At 44.2% G+C, this 24,395-nt stretch overlaps 1 protein-coding gene across 1 annotated transcript in view; it reads right to left on the bottom strand.

The window, feature by feature from the left end:
- LOC126297767 (Down syndrome cell adhesion molecule-like protein Dscam2) overlaps nucleotides 1-24,395 on the bottom strand; it is a 1,507,668-nt gene that overhangs the window by 1,038,461 nt on the left and 444,812 nt on the right. The gene's annotated exons all lie outside the window — the stretch shown is intronic.

Here is a 24,395-nt window from a genome sequence, read left to right as displayed (position 1 = left end):
CCAGTTCGTGTTGCACACTTCTAGAGGCTGTGGGACGGGACTCAGTAGATAAAATTTTACACAGGAAACATGTACGGAAACGTCTCCCAAAGACGCCACAGATCGTCGAAGTTATAGGCACCAGCACGTGTAAATGTACACTACTGACCATTAAAATTGCTACATGTTGTGTACATAGTTCCGCCTAGTCAGCGCGTACACAATTTTCCCACTAGAGTGCGCCCGCTAAGCACAACAGCGCAGGCGCAGGGCTCGTCCGTCTCCGCACTACGAGATGGCGCTGCCATAGAGACGGACCAAATTCTGCTTCCGCCGATCCGCGTATTAATATGTAACGCAGCCAATGAGATTTCTGCTAACGTAGAACCTTTTCTCCTCGGGGATCACACCCGCTCAGTGTTACGTGAACGCGCGACTGAACAGACCATGTATCAGTCTGCATTTGTCTGCACCAGTCTGTACCAGTCTGCATTTGTCTGTACCAGTCTACAGTCAAGTTTCAGTCTGCACCTAATAAGATTACCATATTCCTGTACATAGCCATGAACATAAATGTATAGACACTTTTGTCAGGTATCAGAGATATATGTGAGAATAAGATTAACGTACCAATACCAAAGGAACCTCAAATTGTCAATTGTAAATATCATCCAGAACCAAGTTAAGTAATTTTTATGCTTGTTATTATTTTAATAAATGTGTGTGAAAATTAATCAAGTTCTGTTCAAAGTTGGTCACCTTCAATCTGCTACTCTAACTGTGAAACTGGCATTTCTATCGTCTGACCTAATGGCAGAACGTAAACACCCACGATAAGACCACGAGACATATTGCTGACACTCGCCTACTTCGTTAGAGCGACAAGTCAAATAATCTGATGGTGTGTGTACTGAAGGTCTTACAGTACGCACACCACACTACACCACGAAGATGATGTGCTACAGACGTGAAATGTAACCGAGAGGAAGAAGATGCTGTGATATGCAAATGATTAGCTTTTCAGAGTATTCACACAAGATTGGCGCCGGTGGCGACACTTACAACGTGCTGACATGAGGGAAGTTTCCGACCGATTTCTCATACACAAACAGCACTTGACCGGCGTTGCCTGGTGAAACGTTGCTGTGATGCCTCGTGCAAGGAGGAGAAATGCGTACCATGACGTTTCCAACTTTGATAAAGGTCGGATTGTAGCCTATTGCAATTGCGGTTTATCGTATCGCGACATTGCTGCTCGCGTTGGTCGAGATCCAATGACTGTTAGCAGAATATGGAATCTGTGGGTTCAGGAGGGTAATACGAAACGTCGTGGTGGATCCCAACGGCCTCGTACCACTAGCAGTCGAGATGACAGGCATCTTATCCACATGCCTGTAACGGATCGTGCAGCCACATCTCGATCCCCGAGTCAACAGATGGGGACGTTTGCAAGACAACAACCATCTGCACGAACAGTTCGACGACGTTTGCAGCAGCATAGACTATCAGCTCGGAGATCATGGCTGCGGTTACGCCATACTGGCGTCACACCTGGCGTGATGGTATGGGGTGCCATTGGTTACACATCTTGGTCACCTCTTGTTCGCATTGCCAGCACTTTGAACAGTGGACGTTACATTTCAGATGTGTTACGGCTCGTGCCTCTACCCTTCATTTGATCCCTGCGAAACCCTACATTTCAGCAGGATAATGCACGACCGCATATTGCAGGTCCTGTACGGGCATTTCTGGATGCAGAAAATGTTCGACTGCTGCCCTGGCCAGAACGTGCTCCAGATCTCTTACCAATTAAAAACGTCTGGTCAATGCTGGCCGAGCAACTGGCTCGTCACAATACGCCAGTCACTACTCTTGATGAACTGTGGTATCGTGTTGAAGCTGCATGGGCAGCTGTACGCGTACACGCCATCCAAGCTCTGTTTGACTCAATGCCCAGGCGTATGAAGGCCGTTATTACGGCAGAAGTGGTTGTTCTGGGTACTGATTTCTCAGGATCTATGCACCAAAATTGCATGAAAATGTAATCACATATCAGTTCTAGTATATTTGCCCAATGAATACTCGTTTATCATCTGTATTTCTTCTTGGTGTAGCAATTTTAATGGCCAGTAGTGTATGTATATACAGGGTGATTCCGTGATGTCACAAACTTTCAAGAACGATGGAGAAGGATAGATGTATCAATTTTAGGTAAGGTTTCCTGTACCGGAAACAATCGAGTCGAAAGTTATAAACGAAATCCGTTCTGATACTGATACCTTTAAGAGATGGTAGTATGGACCAAAGCAAGAAAATAAAGTTCAGTAAATTTTGGCTCTAAAATGCATACCTGACAAACTACGAGCATTTCCTTATCTGCCCTCTTGTGGAACACAGCTGCTCTATTGAACATGTACTTATAGCTCTTAATGTATACATTTTAGAGCCCATATATACTGCAGATTTTTCCTTCTTTTGGTCTATACTATACCTCTGAAAGTTACCTACCCTGTAATCTTAGCAACAACAGTACGATTACATGTAGTCCACCGTCAGAGGTATCAAAACGGTTTTCGGTTATAACTTTTGATTCGTTCTTTTCCGGTACAGGGACCTCAAATTGCTGCATTTCACCTTCAACATCATCCAAGAATGTTTGTACATCATCACCGAATCATCCTATATATATATATATATATATATATAATTTACTGGCGCTGGCGCCTACAACTTTGATACACTGTAGCGTCGTTAGATGACGTTTCGGGGTATGGGTTCCTATGTATAACCTGATCTGGTAATTCCCCACTACAGTCTCTAAAAGTGTGTAACATGATTGTGAAACACCCTGTATATCCATTGAGCCCGCTTACTGTTTTCTTCCCTTGACCTCCCTCTACAGATCAAACTAACGACTTTTTTATGCCTCGTGACGTGTCCTATCAGTAAATTCCTTTCTTTTAGGCAAGTTGTGCCATACATTTCATTCTGTCTCCCCCACTCTTTAAATCCACTACCTCCCCATTATCTAACCGTCTAATCTTCAGGATTCTTCTGCAGCACCACATTTCAAAAGGTTCTGTACACTAATTATCTGGAGTGCTTGTCGTCCAAGTTTCACTTCCATACAAGATTATGCTCCAGACAAATACTTTCAGAAAAGGCTTCCTAACACTGAAATTTATATCAAATGTTAACAAATCCTCTTTTTCAGAAATTTTTTTCTTGCTGCAGCCAATTTGCAGTTAATATTCTCTGCAACATCGGACATCATCAGTTATTGTGCTGTACGTGTCCTTTCATGTTTCCTGTTCACTATCACATCAGAAAAAGTGGAGCTAGGGATGTTTAGGAGTGTGGAAATCTCACGTGCAGACGAATGACACAAGTGGCACCCAATCACCTAATCACGTTCGAAGTCCGTGAGTTCCGCGGAGTGCCCCATTCTGCTCTCTCACGATGTCTAGTGATTACTGAGGTCGCTGATATGGAGTACCTGGCAGTAGGTGGCAGCAAAATGCACCTAACGTATTTTTTATGTGGTGTCCGAACGCTTTTGATCACATAGTGTACTTTCTTACTAATCTGGTTATAACCGAGCTCTAGATTGCGCCATTTGAGTGGGATCTCTTTTCTGAACGGATTTATCTCTATTACATACTGGTAAACAGTTCGCATCGCTTTATTGGCGTTATTGGTTCAAAATGGTTCAAATGGCTCTGAGCACTATGGGACTTAACATCTGTGGTCATCAGTCCCCTAGAACGTAGAACTACTTAAACCTAACTAACCTAAGGACATCACACACATCCATGCCCGAGGCAGGATTCGAACCTGCGACCATAGCAGTCCCGCGGTTCCGGACTGACTCCTAGAACCGCTAGACCACCGCGGCCGGCGCCGTTATTGGTAACAGCTGCAGTTGCATGAGCTGAACTCGGTGTCGTATCAAAATAATTCCAAACTGAATCACTACTCCACATCCTCTCGTAGGTCGCTACAGGCAAACACACCAATTCTATACAAGAAATGTATTCGCAATTGCGAATATGATCAGACTCCAGCTGCAAAACGTATTGACGACAATGAAAATTTGTGCCGGACCAGGACTCGACCGCCGATCTCTCGATTTACGAAAGCGATCCTGTTAACTGCCTTTTGGATCATTTCGGGTCCAAAACAAATCATCAGAGGTGAATATTCTGTAATTTCCTACGTAGGTACTAGCTACGAGTCTGCTATTCCACAGCAAGAGCTGCTGACCCTGTGATGACAGACTGTGTTCTGGTACTGCCGATATCTTTGTCGGAATATTATCAACAAGTAATATAACAAAAGACGAGTGGCAAATGTAAATACAGGAGTTCAGGTAATAATCGGGATACTGTATATTGCGTTGTCTAGTAAGGTGTGAAGTTCCTTGTTCAGTAATCCGAGCCTCTGAACGAAATAAAAAGCTTCGCTATGACTTCAAAGTAATACTTTTTTAATAATATGACAGTTAACAACTTAAAAGTAATAATTTTTGGCGTTAGAAAATTGCGGGAATACTTTAGAACGTTTTTCTCTCACTAAAAAATTTAAAATGAATTTTTGAGCATATTCATTATGTTGCAATTTTTTTTTATTTTCTTTCAATTGTTATTCATATTATAGAAAGAGATGTTCAGTTTCGAGAATAATATTCAACCACATATTTCCCAGATATCTTCACATTTGAAATTTTGAAACTGATCTCGTTTTCCGGCAGTTTTTAAGCACTATACGAGGTCCATCGTTCAGTTAGTCCTTTGCCTGAATTGCATTTCATATTATAAAATATCGTACACACTATTTTCGACTCAATGGGCTGGGACGATAGCTTTGGAATATACTACATGCGGTTTAATCACCATCATCTCCAGCAACCATGTCGTGTGAGACTCAGAATGTTGGAAAACTCGGCCGGTCTCGCTGGCGCTGTGGGTATGTTGTGGCGACGGCGGGCGTGTGCAGCTGCGTATCGGCGGTAACGAGATCATTAGTGGCGAGAAGGTTAACAGGAGCGCAATAAGCCGGTTCACCCAGCCAGCAGTGAGTGGGAACACAAGATCTGCTGTCGTTACGTGCAGCGCAAACTTCGCGCGGCGGCGCCGTACGTGTGCTGGTAGCGGAGGCGGAGGCCGGCAAAGGTGATCATTACAGCAGATCAGGCCCTCCTCGAACTAACAAGATCGCTAAGAAGTATTTCCTTTGCCTGGCAGCTGGTAAGTAGCCACTTCAAACAATGCAGTGTTAACAGTATTTGCTAATTTTAACATTTCAGTAGGAGGGTCCGACGACGAAAAGGCAGTAGCTTCCGGCGGAAGAGAAGGATGTTGCTTTATCTCTGTCATCCGAGTGCGATATATCATAATGTATCCTTATTTTCTTTGTAATAAAGGGTGTGTTACGCCGTACAAAGTGTAATAGATCCGTTTTTCCACGAAAGCTGCCGGAAATGGCTGACTATCGGAATCCCGGAACAGATTCCCTGTTTCTTTTTTCTAACCTTTTCTACAGTATATAGTTCTCTGCTAACGATTCATGCTTCTGTTGACTCCCGCTAACCTCCTTCTCTCCGTACCCCTGCTCCCTCTCCCTTGCTCTCTCTCTCTCTCTCTCTCTCTCTCTCTCTCTCTCTCTCTCTCTATCCGCAGCTCATGGTCGTGCAGTAGCGTTCTCGCTTCCCACGACCGGGTTCCCGCGTTCGATTCCCGGTGGGGTCAGGGATTTTCTCTGCCTCGTGATGACTGGGTGTTGTGTGATGTCCTTAGGTTAGTTGGGTTTAAGTAGTACTAAGTTGGGGAATTATGACCATAGATGTTGAGTCCCATAGTGCTCAGAGCCATCTCTCTCTCTCTCTCTCTCTCTCTCTCTCTACATCTACATCTGCATGGATACTCTGCAACACAATAATTCTTTGTTATTCCACTCCCGAACAGCGCGCGGAAGAAATTAACACCTATATCTTTCCGTGCGAGCTCTGATTTCCCTTATTTTATTGTTGTTGTTGTGGTCTTCGTTCCAGAGACTAGTTTGATGCAGCTCTCCATGCTACTCTATCCTGTGCAAGCTTTTTCATCTCCCAGTACCTACTGCAACCTACATCCTTCTGAATCTGCTTAGTGTCTTCATCTCTCAGTCTCCTACGACTTTTACCCTCCACGCTGCCCTCCAATACCAAATTAGTGATCCCTTGATGCCACAGAATATGTCCTACCAACCGATCCCTCCTTCTAGACAAGTTATGCCACAAATTTCTCTTCTCCCCAATTCTATTCAATACCTCCTCCTTAGTTATGTTATCTACCCATCTAATTTTCTGTAGCACCACATTTCAAAAGCTTCCATTCTCTTCTTGTCTGAACTATTTATCGTCCAAGTTTCACTTCCATACAAGGCTACACTCCATACACTTACTTCCAGAAATGACTTCCTGACACTTAAATCTATACTCGATGTTATCAAATTTCTCTTCTTTAGAAACGCTTTCCTTGCCATTGCCAGTCTACATTTTATATCCTCTCTACTTCGACCATCATCAGTTATTTTGCTCCCCAAATAGCAAAACTCATTTTCTAATCTAATTTCCAAAGCATCACCCGATTTAATTCGACTACAATCCATTATCCTCGTTGTGCTTTTATTGATGCTCATCTTATATACTCCTTTCAAGACATGGTCCATTCCCTTCAACTGGTCTTTGCTGTCTCTGACAGAATTACAATCTCATCGGCGAACCTCAAAGTTTTTATTTCTTCTTCGTGGATTTTAATTCTTTCTCCGAATTTTTCTTTTGTTTCCTTTACTGCTTCATTTACCGCATTTTTATATTTTCTCCTTTCATCAATTAAATTAAATATATCTACTGTTACCCAAGGATTTCTACTACTCCTCGTCTTCTTACCTACTTGATCCTGTGCTACCTTCACTACTTCATCTATCAAAGATACCCATTCTTCTTCTACTGTATTTCTTTCCCCCACTCTTGTCAATCGTACCCTATTGCTCTCGGTGAAGCTCTCTACAACCTCTGGTTCTTTCAGTTTATCCAGGTCCCATCTCCTCAAATTCCCACCTTTTCACAGTTTCTTCAGTTTTAATCTACAGTTCATAACCAATAAATTGTGGTCAGAGTCCACATCTGCCCGTGAAAATGTCTTACAACTTAAAACTTGACTCCTGAATCTCCGTCTTACCATTATATAATCTATCTGAGACCTTCCAGTATTTCCAAGCTTCTTCCATGTATACAACCTTGTTTTATGATTCTTGAACCAAGTGTTAACTATGATTAAGTTATGCTCTGTGCAAAATTTTAACAGGCGGCTTCCTCTTTCATTACTTACTCCGATTCCATATTCACCTACTACGTTTCCTGCTCTTCCTTTTCCTACTATCGAATTCCAGTCACCCATGACTGTTAAATTTTGGTCTCCCTTCACTATCTGAATAATTTGTTTTATCTCAGCATACATTTCATCACTCTCTTCGTCATCTGCGGAGCTAGTTGGCATATAAACTTGTACTGCTGAGATAGGCGTGGGCTTTGTACCTGTCTTGGCCACAATAATGCGTTCACTATGCTCTTTGTAGTAGCTTATCCGCATTCGTATTTTTTTATTCATTATTAAACCTACTCCTGCATTACCCCTATTTGATTTTGTATTTATAACCCTGTATTCACCTGACCAAAAGCCTTGTTCTTCCTGCCACCGAACTTCATTAATTCCCACTATATCTATCCATTCACCTTTTTAAATTTTCTAACCTACCTACCCGATTAAGGGATCTGACATTCCACGCTCCGTTCCGTAGAACGCGAGTTTTCTTTCTCCTGATAACGACGTTCTCCTGAGTAGTCCCCGCCCGGAGATCCGAATGGGGGACTATTTTGTCTCCGGAATATTTTACCCAAGAGGACGCCATCATTATTTAACCAAACACTAAACCTGCATGCCTTCGGGAAAATTACGGCTGTAGTTTCCCCTTGCTTTCAGTCGTTCGCAGTACCAGCACAGCAAGGCCGTTCTGGTTATTGTTACAAGGCCAGGTCAGTCAATCATTCAGACTGTTGCCCCTGCAACTACTGAAAAGGCGGCTGCCCCTCTTCAGGAACCACACGTTTGTCTGGCCTCTCAACAGATACCCCTCCGTTGTGGTTGCGCCTACGGTACGGCTATCTGTATCGCTGAGGTACGCAAGCCTCTCTACCAACGACAAGGTACATGGTTCATTGTATTATGAGCATCTTTTCTCTCCATGTAGGTCGGCGTCAACAAAATATTTTCCCATTCGGAGGAGAAAGTTGACAATGTCTAAAGACTACTGAGGTCGCTGATAGGTGGCAACACAAATGGTTCAAATGGCTCTGAGCACTATGGGACTTAACATCTTGGGTCATCAGTCCCCTAGTACGTAGAACTACTTAAACGTAACTAACCTAAGGACATCACACACATGCATGCCCGAGGCTGGATTCGAACCTGCGACCGTAGCGATGGCACAGTTCCAGACTGAAGCACCTAAAACCGCTCGGTCACACCGGTCGGCCCGCCACGACGAAAAACGCCCTTGTTTTAGTGATATCCACACCAAACCACGTATCATTTCAGTGACACTCCCTCCCCTATTTCGCGATAATACAAAGCGTGAATCTTTTCTTTGAACTTTCTCAGTGTACTCCGTTAATCCTATCTCGTAAGGATCGCAAACCGCTCAGCGGTACTCAAAAAGCGGACGGACAAGCGTAGTGTAGCCTGACACTTTTCATTATTTAGACTTAATCGCCATTTTTCTCGCCATACACATATCTTTTCTAAATCTTTTTGCAATTTGTTTTGAGTTTATGACGTGTATATTGGTCGATAAACGATAGCGTCATCTGCAAACAACCTAAGATGGCTGCTCAGATTGTCTATCAAATCGTTTATATAAATAAGGAACACGAAAGGCCCTATAACATTACCTTGGAGAACACCAGAAATTACTTACGTTTTACTCGATGACTTTCCGTCAGTTACTATGAACTGCGAGCTCTCTGACAGGAAATCACGAATCCAGTCACATAATTGAGACGATATTCCATAAGCACGCAATTTCAATACAAGCTGTTTGTGTAATACAGTGTCAAAAGCCTTCTGTAAATTTGGAAATATGGAATCAATTTGAAATCCCTCGTCAATAGCAGTCAACACTTCGTGTGTGTAAAGAGCTAGTTGTGTTTCACAAGAGCGATGTTTTCTAAATCCGTGTTGACTGTGTGTCAATAGACCGTTCTCTTCCAGGTGATTGATAATCGTCGAACACAATATATGTTCCAAAATCCTGCTGCATATCGACGTTAATGATATGGGCCTCTCCCCCTTCCCTCCCTCCCTCCCTCCCCCCCCTCCCCTCCCCTCCCTCCTTTTCTCAGAGGATGATGATGTATTGTCGTAGCGATCAACGAAAATATTATTAGCACTTTCACACAAGTGAGTGTAAACGGGTGTGGTCATGAAATGAAATTTTAACAGCGAATTTATGAAAAAAAATTAGGATGTTATATGCTTTACCCTTGCATACATTTACACATTCAGAATCAAATACACAAACCGCAAAAAGTTTAGTATATTGGCTCTGAAAATATAACGTAATGTACAGTGAAAATGAGAAAAACAGGGACTTAAATACCAAACACTGACGTAGGTCACGCAGTCGATAAACCCCAGGGAGGAACAGAAAATCGAATTCCCATCCAGGCAACGACGTTTACGTTTCTACCGGTTTTCCTAAAACACTTTAATCACATGTCGTGATTGCTCCTTTGGAAATATTACATGCCGACTTGTTGCGTAATACAAGTTTGTATTCTCTTTCTAATAACTTCATTATCGACGCAACGTTAAACCCTATTGTTTCTTCTTCTTCTTCTTCTTCTTCTTCTTCTTCTTAAAAGGATGCATCGTGCTACTGTGGCAGGCTTAACACAAGTAAATGGATGACCTACCCACAACGAGAAGGTATTAAAATCTTCTACATGGTCGCTTGGGTAAGAGATCAGACATTATACAAAAACTTAAAAGATGTACCCCATTCATTTCAGCGTCAGGTACAACATAGCGAGTATATCGATTACTGCTTTCCTGTCAAGATAAATGAAAAGAAATTAGTTGCACATAAAAACACGCACTTGATGCACACATACTCGCTGCAGAATGCTTTTATAATCAAGACGACAAACCATTTTCTTATTTTGCCAACAATCAGTATTTTAAAGCGTACCAGGGGACCTGTGCGAAATGTTCACACTTTTATAATTTTTAATAATCACAGTATTTGGAATAAGTGTAGTCACTGGGATAAAAGTAGTTGTGGAAAGTGTGCAGGCGTAAGCTGTCGCCAGCTCATCAGGCCGCAAATAGATTGCGAGAAGATCGATAGAGACCAAAGACAGACTCGCAAGAGACGTTCCGCCAACGCCCTCTCCACCGCTGTTTACATCGCCGCCGGGAACCAGAGGGCCGGTCAGTTCCAGTCAGTCACCCAGTGATTCAACGAGTCATCTGTCGCACCCCAGTGGGATACGCAGTCGCAATTAGCTCAGCCTCTAGTTCAGAATCAGTCAGTACCTAGCGAGCAGAGTAGTGTACATAGTGGGACGTTGTACTTCACTAACAGTGAGGCTAACGTGGACTATTACAGAAGAGCTAGTACCACAGCACCTGGACTATCTTGAGTTAAATAGCTTTATGAATAGAGAGCCCTGTTAATTTATGGATGAAGTTCTGTTACAGAAAGAGGATACCGGCCACCAGACAATATCCTCTCGTTGCTTCCCCATGGTACAAATCTACAGAGACAACGAGACGACACAAAAGGAATGTAGAGAAAACACGTTTCAAAATGAACCGACTGACATGAAATAATGATAACGATACAATCTTGTATATACATTTCCACGTGTCCAGAAAAGTGTTTTGCATTCGAAATGTTTTTTCCCGGCTTGTACGTCATGCAGAGATTAGGGATTGTTAGCAGGGCCACATAACCTATACCTTCAACTCGACAAACATTTTCAATTACAGTAAATATGTTAGGGAGTAGTAGCAATAGGTAAATCACAAGCTAAGGCGACAATGACAAATATATTTGGCATTTAGAAAAGTATATTCTTTTAGATAAGCCAACTTGTACCACGGGCAGGTATAATGGACTATCGCAGTGGGCACGGTTATCATCTGTGATAATGCTGTATGCAAATTATTCTGTTAATCAGTACTTTAAAACAAATAAAATGGTATTTATAGCAAAGTAATATGAAGCTCCTAAACTCTTAATCCGTCCGAACTGGTCTCGAAAGACCCAACCGTACTGAATAACCGCCATGTCATCATCAGCCTAAAGGCGTGCCCGCATCTCGGGGTCGTGCGGTAGCGTTCTCGCTTCCCACGCCCGGGTTCCCAGGTTCGATTCCCGGCGGGGTCAGGGATTTTCTCTGCCTCGTGATGGCTGGGTGTTGTGTGGTGTCCTTAGATTAGTTAGGTTTAAGTAGTTCTAATTTCAAGGAGACTGATGACGTAAGATGTTAAGTCCCATAGTGCTCAGAGCCATTTGAACCATTTGAACCTAAAGGCGTCACTGGATGCGGACATGGAAGGGCATGTGGTCAGCACACCGCTCTCCTGGCCGTTGCCAGTTTTCGTGACCGGAGCCGCTACTATTCAGTCAAATAGCTCAGTTTGCCTCACTAGGGCAGAGTTTACCCGGCTTGCGAACAGCGCTCGGTCGACCGACGGTCACCCTTCCAAGTGCTAGCCAAGTCCGACGGCGCTTAACTTCGGTTATCTGACGGTAACCGGTGTTACCACTGCAGCGAGGCCGTTGACAGGTAATACCAAAAGGGAGTCTCTTATTCGTGATTAATATATTAACTTCTAAAATGTAGTTATGAAACTGGTCATCCACGATGTTGATAAAAAGATGTTGACTTGAGAAATAAATGTGTACGTAATCATGACGTCAGCCGTGGCATTTTCAAAGGAAGCTAACGAAATGCAATCCGAAAACAAAGGAAGTAGGTCACAGTACGCTTGTTCGCCCACTGCTTGAATACTGCTCAGCAGTGTGGGGTCCTTTCCAGATAGGGTTGATAGAAGAGATAGAGAAGATCCAACGGAGAGCAGATCGCTTCGTTACAGGATCATTTAGTAATCGCGAAAGCGTTACGGAGATGATAGATAAACTCCAGTGAAAGACTCTGCAGGAGAGACGCTCAATAGCCCGGTAAGGGCTTTTGTTGAAGTTTCGTGAACATACCTTCACCAAGGAGTCAAGCAGTATATTGCTCCCTCCTACGTATATCTCGCGAAGAGACCATGAGGATAAAATCAGAGAGATTAGAGCCCACACAGAGTCATACCGACATTCCTTCTTTCCACGAACAATACGAGACTGGAATAGAGAGGAGAACCGATAGAAGTATTCAAGGTACCCTCCGCCACACACCGTCAGGTGACTTGCGGAGTATGGAAGTAGATGTAATTGTAGGAACCATCCAGGCGTTTGTCTGATGAAATCCTGAAGTTGGATGCCTGGATTAAGATATGTTCCCCATTTCTTCCGAAGACGGCTACGGAGATTTAATCAGCTGGAGAATTATTTGCAAGGAATGGGATGTGAGATCTATGTATTCACATTTGCGCGATATGAAACTGAATCGTAGGTATTTTCCTTTGTCGTTCTTCTAGTTCACTCTGAAAGGAGCGTCTAACTGACGCTGAAAAAGATTCAAATGGCTCTAAGTACTATGGGACTTAACATCTGAGGTCATCAGTCAGCTAGACTTAGAACTACTTAAATGTAACTAACCTAAGAACATCACACACATCTCGTCAGGATTCGAACCTGCGACCGCAGCAGCGCTGTACCGGACTGAAGCGTCTAGAACCGCTCGGCCACAGCAACCGGCACTGAACAAAAGTGGAGGAAAAATTACAGGACTGTGGTTTACTTCCAGTAGCTGGTAGCGGTAACATATAATCGTAGTACAGCGGCAGACTGGTCACATCTTTGTGGCGGTAGTATGTATCCATTTGTGCACTGCCAGTAAACACAAACACGCGGGGGAGGTGATGGGAATAACTGAGACAAATGATGCGAATAATAATTGGAGCGCGAAATGAGCGTCTAGTCCACATACACGGTGCAGGAGAATGAATAGGGACTCATTTCCGAACAAGATCTTGCCCCACAACCTTGGTGTGCAGACATCTGGGAGCAACTACATTGTCCCCTGCAATGTCTATGAAATGGTTTTCAATCGTCTGCAAATAACAACTTCTCAAGTTGATCCGAGGACAAAATGCATGTCCTTCCATTCTCAATGAAATTGGGATATTGAGGAAGGATGCCACCATCGCCACGAAGAAAAATAATCTTAAGAGGTATTGGCAGTAGCCTGATTACCATAGAGACCTCTCTTTTACTGAAAATGGGCAAAAGATCGAATGCGACGATTACTAGCATCAAATTTTCTCTGTTTTTGTATTTATGTTGGTGATTGCGTAGCCTTATGATATCAAATATTTTCTAAATACACTGAACACCCAGCGGGGTGGTGCAGTGGTTAGCCCACTGGATTCGCGGTCGGGAGGACGACAATTCAAACTCGCGTGCGGCCATCTCGATTTAGGTTTTATGTGATGTCATTAAATCACTTCAGGCAAATGCCGGGATGGCTCCTTTGAAAGGGCACAGCCGACTTCCCACCCCATTAAAAAAAAAAGGTTCAAATGGCTCTGAGCACTATGGGACTTAACATCTTTGGTCATCAGTCCCCTAGAACTCAGAACTACTTGAACCTAACTAACCTAAGGACATCACACACATCCATGCCCGAGGCAGGATTCGAACCTGCGACCGTAGCAGTCACGCGGCTCCGGACTGAGCGCCTACAACCGCGAGACCACCGCGGCCGGCTCCACCCCATTCTTCCTCAAACCGATGGGACGTTGTTGTGTGTTCCCCTCTCCTCAAATAGACCAACCAACCAACTACTCTGAACTTCTTGTCTGTTCACTTGCATCTACAGCCCCGCAAAATTTTATAAATGACATTTTCCAGCTGAATCGTTGTTAAACGTAGTTATTCACCACGATTACGACTTCAGCTCATTATGCCATTCCTGAATAAGACGTAAGTAGAGTCGTATGCCGTTTGTGGCTTGGAAACCCAAGGGGTAGGTTCAGCCGCCTGGGCGGAAATTGTTTTTCCCGTCGAACGCAGTGGCCCATTTCCTAGCGGACTGGGAGATGTGTGGCTCACGTGTGTCTGTTGACTCTAGGTGAGTGTAAAGGACGTGTGTATAGCCCGACGACGATATTATTGCACTTGGCTCCCCGTGGCTATTGTCAGAAACACGCGGTTACGTTGCAGTAAACAAGTACAGAGGTGACTAAGGAAAATGAATCGCACTGTGAATGATTTCAAGACAGTTGTGGGTACGCTGTTAAGTGTTTCAGCGTGTCCAAGTGAATTATCACGATGAAAACTCAACTTAAGCAGACCGAAGAGCTGTCACTCCCAGGTGCAATAATACTGTGGTCGACTAATATAGCGTTGCGTAACGTTTGTGTTGTATGATGATGATGATGATGAAAATAAAAGAAGGACGGTGGTGAGCCGGCTACTGTGGCCGAGCGGTTCGAGGCGCTTCAGTTTGGAACTGCACTGCTGTTACGGTCCCAGGTTCGAATCCTGCCTCGGGTATGTATGTGTTCAAAATGGTTCAAATGGCTCTGAGCACTTAACTTCTGAGGTCATCAGTCCCCTAGAACTTAGAACTACCTAAACCTAACTAACCTAAGGACATTACACACATCCAGGATTCGAACCTGCGACCGTAGCGGTCGCGCGGTTCCATACTGTAGCGCCTAGAACCGATCGGCCACCCTTGCCGGCGGTATGGATGTGTGTGATGTCCTTAGGTTAGTTAAGTTTAAGTATTTCTAAGTTCTAGGGGACTGATGACCTCAGATGTTAAGTCCCATAGTGCTCAGAGCCACATGAACCATTTTTTAAGGTGGTGAGAGCCTGTGCCGGTACTTTACCGTCTCATCTGAAACAGCAGTCAGGCTTAACGTCCCCATCCGACAGACTTATCAGCAGCAGTATCACATTTCCTCACTTCACGTAAAACAGCGGAGAGGTTTCGAATTCAATACAGGATATTGACGTAAAGTCTGCTGGTCGGAAGCTGTATTCCACCACCTTTCCTCTACTGTTGACCAATTACTGGCAGACAATATTTCACCCGCCTCCAGGATTCGAACCGGCTTACTTTTGAGTTGAGCGCCACCGGGCAGACGTGTGTTAGCGCCTTTTTTTTTTTTTTTTTTTTTTTTTCAAGCTAATATCGTCGACAATCAATTTCGCACATGACATTCATTGTCTGCTTCTTCTAGATTCTGTCATGGTATGTGCGACGTGTAAATTCATTCGAAAGAGAGGATTACAGTATCCTACGGAGCGAACAATTCTCGCATGACAGGTTACTATGAACTGTATCAATGAATATAGTTACCTTTAAGAGGACAGTTGTCAAATATCGCACCTCGTGGACGCACAACTGAAATTATGGGTGCAGATGACATGGATTCGATAGTAATCATTACATTAAGTGCTGCGTTCTGTTATACAAGCTACAAATACTCCTGTCTAATTATGCAAAAGTAATATGCAAACACGGTTGACACTAGAACAGTGTCATAAAAGGAACGTTATACATTGACGCACTTCATAGTGTGGTTTTACTTGAGAATGGGATAATACGTATAAATCAAGTTCGTGGTGAATAAATACATTTAATAACTACACTCCTGGAAATGGAAAAAAAGAACACATTGACACCGGTGTGTCAGACCCACCATACTTGCTCCGGACAATGCGAGAGGGCTGTACAAGCAATGATCACACGCATGGCACAGCGGACACACCTGGAACCGCGGTGTTGGCCGTCGAATGGCGCTAGCTGCGCAGCATTTGTGCACCGCCGCCGTCAGTGTCAGCCAGTTTGCCGTGGCATACGGAGCTCCATTGCAGTCTTTAACACTGGTAGTATGCCGCGACAGCGTGGACGTGAACCGTATGTGCAGTTCACGGACTTTGAGCGAGGGCGTATAGTGGGCATGCGGGAGGCCGGGTGGACGTACCGCCGAGTTGTTCAACACGTGGGGCGTGAGGTCTCCACAGTACATCGATGTTGTCGCCAGTGGTCGGCGGAAGGTGCACGTGCCCGTCGACCTGGGACCGGACCGCAGCGACGCACGGATGCACGCCAAGACCGTAGGATCCTACGCAGTGCCGTAGGGGACCGCACCGCCACTTCCCAGCAAATTAGGGACACTGTTACTCCTGGGGTATCGGCGAGGACCATTCGCAACCGTCTCCATGAAGCTGGGCTACGGTCCCGCACACCGTTAGGCCGTCTTCCGCTCACGCCCCAACATCGTGCAGCCCGCCTCCAGTGGTGTCGCGACAGGCGTGAATGGAGGGACGAATGGAGACGTGTCGTCTTCAGCGATGAGAGTCGCTTCTGCCTTGGTGCCAATGATGGTCGTATGCGTGTTTGGCGCCGTGCAGGTGAGCGCCACAATCAGGACTGCATACGACCGAGGCACACAGGGCCAACACCCGGCATCATGGTGTGGGGAGCGATCTCCTACACTGGCCGTACACCTCTGGTGATGGTCGAGGGGACACTGAATAGTGCACGGTACATCCAAACCGTCATCGAACCCATCGTTCTACCATTCCTAGATCGGCAAGGGAACTTGCTGTTCCAACAGGACAATGCACGTCCGCATGTATCCTGTGCCACCCAACGTGCTCTAGAAGGTGTAAGTCAGCTACCCTGGCCAGCAAGATCTCCGGATCTGTCCCCCATTGAGCATGTTTGGGACTGGATGAAGCGTCGTCTCACTCGGTCTGCACGTCCAGCACGAACGCTGGTCCAACTGAGGCGCCAGGTGGAAATGGCATGGCAAGCCGTTCCACAGGACTACATCCAGCATCTCTACGATCGTCTCCATGGGAGAATAGCAGCCTGCATTGCTGCGAAAGGTGGATATACACTGTACTAGTGCCGACATTGTGCATGCTCTGTTGCCTGTGTCTATGTGCCTATGGTTCTGTCAGTGTGATCATGTGATGTATCCGATGCCAGGAATGTGTCAATAAAGTTTCCCCTTCCTGGGACAATGAATTCACGGTGTTCTTATTTCAATTTCCAGGAGTGTATTTAGTATTAAAATTTCGTCTTTTCTAAAACTCTGTAATTAAGAACTACGTGAGGCATTAACGCCACCGTACCAAAATGAAATTTTGTCGAACACACCCATCTCAACTTTTTTCTACATTTTCAACAAGTATTTTCATTTGTAGCTGTGCAAACTGAACTAAAAGCATTAATGACTTATTACAGTGCTCGTACAGTATATTCTTAAGCTACATATCTACAATGGCTTTACACCGCTCGTCGTTTTCAGTACACATCTCTTATGGGTACTCCGCGCCACTGTGAAACAGCATCTCCGCTTTTTCACTTCGCTAAAAAGCTACGAAACCGCAAAGGATTTATAGAAGGGCGTCACGGGTTTCATTGATCCGAAGCTACGCCGTAGGGAGAGCGTTGCCCCAGACAGAAGGAATCTGGCTATCAAGCGTACAATCTATTCATCTGCAGTGGCACGGGATAAGTCTCTGCGAGTTCCCGAGGCTTCCCTTCTGCGCAATTCCCTTTAGAATCTCTCTTCCAGAGACGCATTAGTCACATCCCGGCATTCCCAAAGTTTACCCAACCTGTCACCCGTTATCTGCTTTCTCTTAGCGCGATTTCCCTTCTTGGCAGGAGAATCTGTGGGAGCTCCTTCGTCACGGGATCACAGTCTCGGTACAGAGATACATACACTCCCTAAAATATAAGCGCGAGAGAGAAAAGGAACGAAACGAAACCTGCTTTTTAGACTGTAGTGACCGTGTTGCCGGCTTCGGTTACTTCGCTGCTGGAGAAACATAACGATGCTCTTGTTTGTTTGGGTAGTGGCCAAAGCTCAGGAGAAAGAATTCCTCTCTGTCACAAAGCTGCTCTGCTTTTCGTCGCTAATTGCCCTCAAGACATCTTAGGGAAATCCTACGACATTACCCAGAAAACTCATCAGGCTGGCAGCAAAGACTCCGCTGTCATAAAATAAACCGAATGAAAAGGAAACATAATAACGAGGCAACAAGAGGTCTTTATCGCGGAAGGCGCACTTCTGGTAGAGACGCGACGTAAGCGTAGCGGGAGGGCTGGATCGCAGTGTAATTACGGGAGGCTTGCACCAAGCGAACGAGCACAGTAATCCTGCGGAATCCTGTAATGCCAGTCGCTGGATTCCATTTACGGGGCTTCTAGAGACCGCCTAAGTATCTCGCTGGAAATATGATAGTCTTATTTTGGCCCTGGAGATGCATACAGGAGATAAATCATAAATTCTGAGAGAAATGTATCATATTTCACAACACGAACATGATACTCTTACTCTTCAAAAAATCGTCTCTACTACTACAAACTGAAATAGCTCGAAGATACTGGCAGATAAATGACGTTGTTTTCAGTGAAATTTGATTTTGGTATGTGGCACATATTGTACAACCATGACTGCAAATATTAACTTCATCTGCGGAACAATTTTGTTTTATGAAATTTTCATGGTAGTGGTAGTGTGTGTGTTTCGTTCTAATGGATAAACTGTAATACAGTGTATGCACTAACTTCTCATACTTGGGCTCGAAACTTACGACAGGACGTAAATTGTAAACATAGAACACACTTTTATGAACTGTTGTGTAGTGGTTAGAAGGAGGTTTACAGCTATATCCTATTTGGAATCCATCTTTTCGATTAATGTATTTATGTTCATCACATCTTTCTTAAAGCCTGCATTAATCCGTTCATTCCGATATTTTAGTTTCAACGGAACCCACAGGAAATAATTTTTTTTTAGTGGCCGCATTTGTTGTCGCCACTTTCATCAGAATATCATTTATTTATTTTTTTACTGCTGCACAGGTCGGCTATTTTCACGTAAATGGTACAGCACGTCGAAATGATATATCTGAGTTACTTATAAACCTTAATTTTGTCATTCATTGTTAAAATTCTGATGGGTGGCAGGACTTAAACATGACACCAAGTGCTTTTCTTTGTCATTCAGAAAACTTCGTAGATTGTAGAACAGTTTATGTAAGAGTTGCTGTGTTATCAACTCACTGCATAAAGTTCATTACCACCCGCTCTCGAGATCTTACGTTGACCAAGACAATTCACCAGCCAGTTGTGTGTTTATTTATGGCTAGGCCCCCCGTCGGGCAGGACATTCGCCGGGTGCCGGTCTTTCAATTTGACGCCACTTTGGCGACCTGCAGTCGATGAGGATGATAGGATGATGATGAGGACAGCACAACACCCAGTCCCTGGGCGCAGAAAATCCCCCGAACCAGCCAGGTATCGAACCTGGGCCCAGAGGATTGACAATCGGTCACGCAGACTCTTCAGCTACCGGGGGCGGACAGTTGTGAGTGACTAATCAACAATGCAACACAATCGTCTCATAAAGACAGTTCGATTCGTTGCCTGACCACACTCGATTGTGTGGACCTTTGCATAATCAACTGGCGAAATGTCGCTGTGCGAATAAGGAATTGCAAATGACAGAAGTCTCTCAAAAAGGTGTTACCAGAGCTCAGACACAACATGACTTCGATTGTAAAGCTGGGGTGCGTACTTACCCGCTACCACAATAGTCTTTCGGTCTTCAAGCTAAAGTACCACAGCTTAGGCCTACGGTAACCAGGGGAGTTGGTCTCCCTCGGGCAGGTGCAGGCGTGTTGTTACCTATCAGGCTGTGGGGAGGCTACTTCTGTGAAATGGCATTTCTTGTGTCACGCAGCTATAGCAGGAAAACATTCCTTCTAATTAGTCACTGAAATTACTTTAACTTCAGTTAGATGCATTTGCCTATATCCTCCTCCTCCAATACCGTGACCAAGCTACGTGATTGGCTTTATACCATTACAAACTCATCACTAATGATTTGTATCAGAGATTATTGTAGAAAGGCCCCAAAGATGTTGGTGTCATAAACACAACTGCTAGAAAAGAAATTCGATTAGACAATGAGTTTCACGGTGTTTTTCTTCCGCTCCTTCCTAATAGCGTGATTAACTACATACATCCCTCCTTTCATTAATCTGAAATGCTGGCTATGTGGCTCACTTTTTTGCTGAAGTGAAGGTTTCAGGTTAGAGCCACTAAATGTTTCTTCATCATAAACCGTTTTAATCCACAATATCCAACTATGAAAGAATCAAAACGACTTTCGAAAGTACCTACTGTGTGAAATTCAAGTTTTTTGTTCGCTCGTAAGATCCGAGAAACTTTTAGCACTCTGAGACTGTTCGTAAACTACACATTTATTTACGGGGAGGTTGCATAGTTAGAAAAATGTCTGAAAAAGCTGAAGACATGCAGATATTCAGTACTTAATGCAAAAAGTGACAGCAGATTCAGAACATACGAACATCTAATGCGCCTAAATAAATTATGAATGAAAAAACCACAACACTGGTGTAATATTCGACAATATTTATTACCTTACAAACCGGTTTTCGGCTGCTATGTCATCGTTAGTGACTCGTGAAAGTTTGGCTGTGGAATTTCAGTGGGACCCAGATGTTAATCTATATGGTAGGCAGAAATCCTAATCATTACACGAGCGTTGTACGGTGGTCAACGTTGCTGCACGAAGTACCTAAGAGCGGAGTGCCCTCCCAAACACAAAAAATTCATTTTTCCCTTACATATTGTCACTACTGCCAGAGCTCTCCGATATTGGCAAGCACCCCAGCATTGGACATAAAGGGAAAAATGTATGTATGTGAAAAATGAATTGAAGTTTGTGTTGGGGAGGGCACAGAGCTTAGGTAGTTCGTGCAGGAATGCTGACTATCGTACTGCGGTGGTGTAATGGTTACCATTTCTGTCTACCGAACAAGAAGACCCGTGTTCGGCTCCCGCCTACAACACAAGTTTCAATTGATTTCGTCTCCTTCGATCATTGTCGTAGATAATAAAAAGAGACTTATATGTCTCAGGGACACACTTAATTATAACAATGCTGTATATTAAACTAGGGTGGCATGTTCGGAGGCTGTGACTGAACATGATGCTTTTGTCCTTAATGGGTCCAATATTAGACACTCTAGATAACTTCTTACTATGTTAAATATTTTATCTAAGGTAAATAATATTACATCGCGTTTTACTGAAATAATACCTCTCATTTTAGTCCAAAATCAAACATTAATAATTGTCACCTTTGAAAACCAACTGCGGTATTCTATAGATGGACGTTGTTTAAAATCGTTGGTCCCACATAAAGTCACAGCCACATATAGTCTGTCGGTAAACTGAAGAGCGAGCGAGCGAGTCCCCACTCTGCCTACCCAGCTACGTCACAGGCGCTTCTACAGGCTGTTTCACAACGTAGTACCGGCCCTGCCGCGGCGCGCGTTTCAAATCTGTGGCGACGCCGTGTACTGATACGTCCTGGCTGCGTTCATTTTAGACAAATGCATTAAGACCATGAGGAATACAAAAAACGATAGCTTCTTCGAAACACAACATTATAGAGTAAATAATATTAAGTTAAGAATGGAAATCAGGATTATACTACAAACATACAACCGAATGCCTATTCGTAAGACGAACCAGGTATAGTGCAATCAGTCTGTAGAATTTAAGGCTTGTTCCTACTTTGTGTTTCTACTAAAAGGTAGAAGTTTTCTTTGAAGGGCTGCATTGAAACATAACAGTTCTTCAATTGATTTCGTCTCCTTCGATCATTGTCGTAGATAATAAAAAGAGACTTATATGTCTCAGGGACACACTTAATTATAAGAACGCTGTATATTAAACTATGGTGGCATGTTCGGAGGTTGTGACTGAACATGATGCATTTGTCCTTAATGGGTCAAAAAAAAAGTAACCGGAAATTTATAATTTCGTGTGTTGTATTAGTTCGATTCGCACTGATTTTTTTGTCACTGTCTTCGTAAATATGTCTGAAAAGTATTTCCATGTAAACCCCATTTCAAGCAATGTCTTGTGTAAAACATCTTTCTGCCAAGGCAAATGTATTTTTTGTTTCACGCCAGTAAGTAATTTCCGTAATGTGGGCACTATTGTTTGGTTTACGTAAAAGTCCTCCATCGTTTGTCGAATAACCGATTTTGTGAAACTGTCTATAACGATGGGTTTCCTCACTAAATTATTAGTTTTCCTTCGCGGCGATTCCAGTAAACTATGCTCCTTGTTTTCGCGTTCCTTCCGTATACGTCCTGTTGTGGCGAGGTTGTCGTTTGCATAAACTGCACACCTTTGATTGGGACTGTTAATATTAGCCAACAGTTCTTTTAGTGTCGCCTCCTTAACACACGCTGTAATAACGTTAGAGACGATCGAACGCTCGTTCTCTGCAAATACCTCCTCTTCTTCGTATTCTGCACATTTTCTGCAATGCAGGGCGATTATCCATCACTTCTGGATACTGAAGTATATCAGTGAGTACACAAAGTCAACTGACTGAGATTGGCAACTAAGATCCCACGAACACCGAACTACACTGCTAGACAGGTAACGGGCAACTTATTTTGGGTTGCCCTGTAGGCCAGTGGCAGGGTTCTTCCGTGAAAGGCCACTTCCCCCACCAAAAGCGCTGCTCGCTCTTCAGTTTACAGACAGACTATACACTGTCCACTACACACTACTTGAATAGCCACTCTTTCCAGCGCGGACCGCCGAGAGACTTGTAGGAGAGTGGTAGTGAGGTTCTGAATGGTATCGACAGGAATGTGGAGCCATGTCGGCTCCGGTGCCGTGACTAGCAGTGCTAAGTTTCCTGGATGACGATCCATGGAGCGAAGAGCCCGAACGAGCGCACAGATTCTCAGTTGAGTGTTAATCCGGGGAGTTCAGGGTGCCTATTCTGTATCTTTCCGCCATTGTGCAGAGAGCGTTTCGGTACTCAAGAGCACCGAACGGTCCACTACTCGAATTAGAGCCCCTGCATTATTCAGTATGCATTTCGGAAGCGATATTGTTCGGGTCTAGAGAACCGAAGCGCTGTTGTCGGTTCGCGTTGCGCAAGCCAATCAAAAGCAAGCGGCCGCAGATCCGCGCATGCGCACTGCATCGTGCACAGCGCGACGAACACAAAGTAGCTAGCAGATGACACAGGCGCGCTATTCTTCAAAGTGGCACCTGACCCTTAACATAGACAAATGTAATGTATTGCGAATACATAGAAGGAAGCATCCTTTTGTATGATTATATGATAGCGGAACAAACACTGGTAGCAGTTACTTCTGTAAAATATCTGGGAGTATGCGCACGGAACGATTTGAAATGGAACGATCATATAAAATTAATTGTTGGTAATGTGGGTGTCAGGTTAAGATTCATTGGGAGAGTCCTTAGAAAATGTAGTCCATCAAAAAAGGAGGTGGCTTACAAAACTCTCGTTCGACCTATACCTGAGTATTGCTCATCAGTGTCGGATCCTTAACAGGTCGGGTTGACAGAGGAGATACAGAAGATCCAAAGAGGAGCAGCGCTTTTCGTCACAGGGTTATTTGGTAAGCGTGATAGCGTTACGGAGATGTTTAGCAAACTCAAGTGGCAGACTCTGCAAGAGAGGCGCTCTGCATCGTGGTGTAGCTTGCTGTCCAGGTTTCGAGAGGATGCGTTTGTGGATGAGGTATCGAATATATTGCTTCCCCCTACTTATACCTCCCGAGGAGATCACGAATGTAAAATTAGAGAGATTCGAGCGCGCACGGAGGCTTTCCGGCAGTCGTTCTTCCCGCGAGCCATAGGCGGCTGGAACAGGAAAGGAAGGTAATGACAGTGGCACGTAAAGTGCCCTCCGCCACAGGGTTCGGTGGCTTGCGGAGTGTAAATGTAGATGTAGATGTAGAAGTACCGAAAGTTGCGCTTACGTTGCCATAATGCATGACGCCGCATTCCATCGAGCTGACGTGCCCGACTTCATAGTTCTTGCCTCCTTCTTAACAGCATCAGGCGCAGTATATCCATTTCCATGATTCTTAGCTGAAACGCATAGAAATTTTTACAGTCTCCCTGACCGCATATTTCCATGCACGCATAATAACGATAGCGTATTTGACTGTATTCTGCAGATTGTCGTAAATGCCGCATTCTGTCATCTTATTCTCATTCACACTGACATCATGTTTTGGATTATACGTTTCGCTAAATGAGTTACAAATAGTGTGTAGTACGACATTGTACT

This window comes from Schistocerca gregaria, chromosome X, assembly GCF_023897955.1.
Source record: "Schistocerca gregaria isolate iqSchGreg1 chromosome X, iqSchGreg1.2, whole genome shotgun sequence".
In the NCBI taxonomy this organism is placed as follows: domain Eukaryota; kingdom Metazoa; phylum Arthropoda; class Insecta; order Orthoptera; family Acrididae; genus Schistocerca; species Schistocerca gregaria.
The sequence above is the reverse complement of the archived record's forward strand: the minus strand, read 5'-3'. Positions and strand labels throughout refer to the sequence as shown.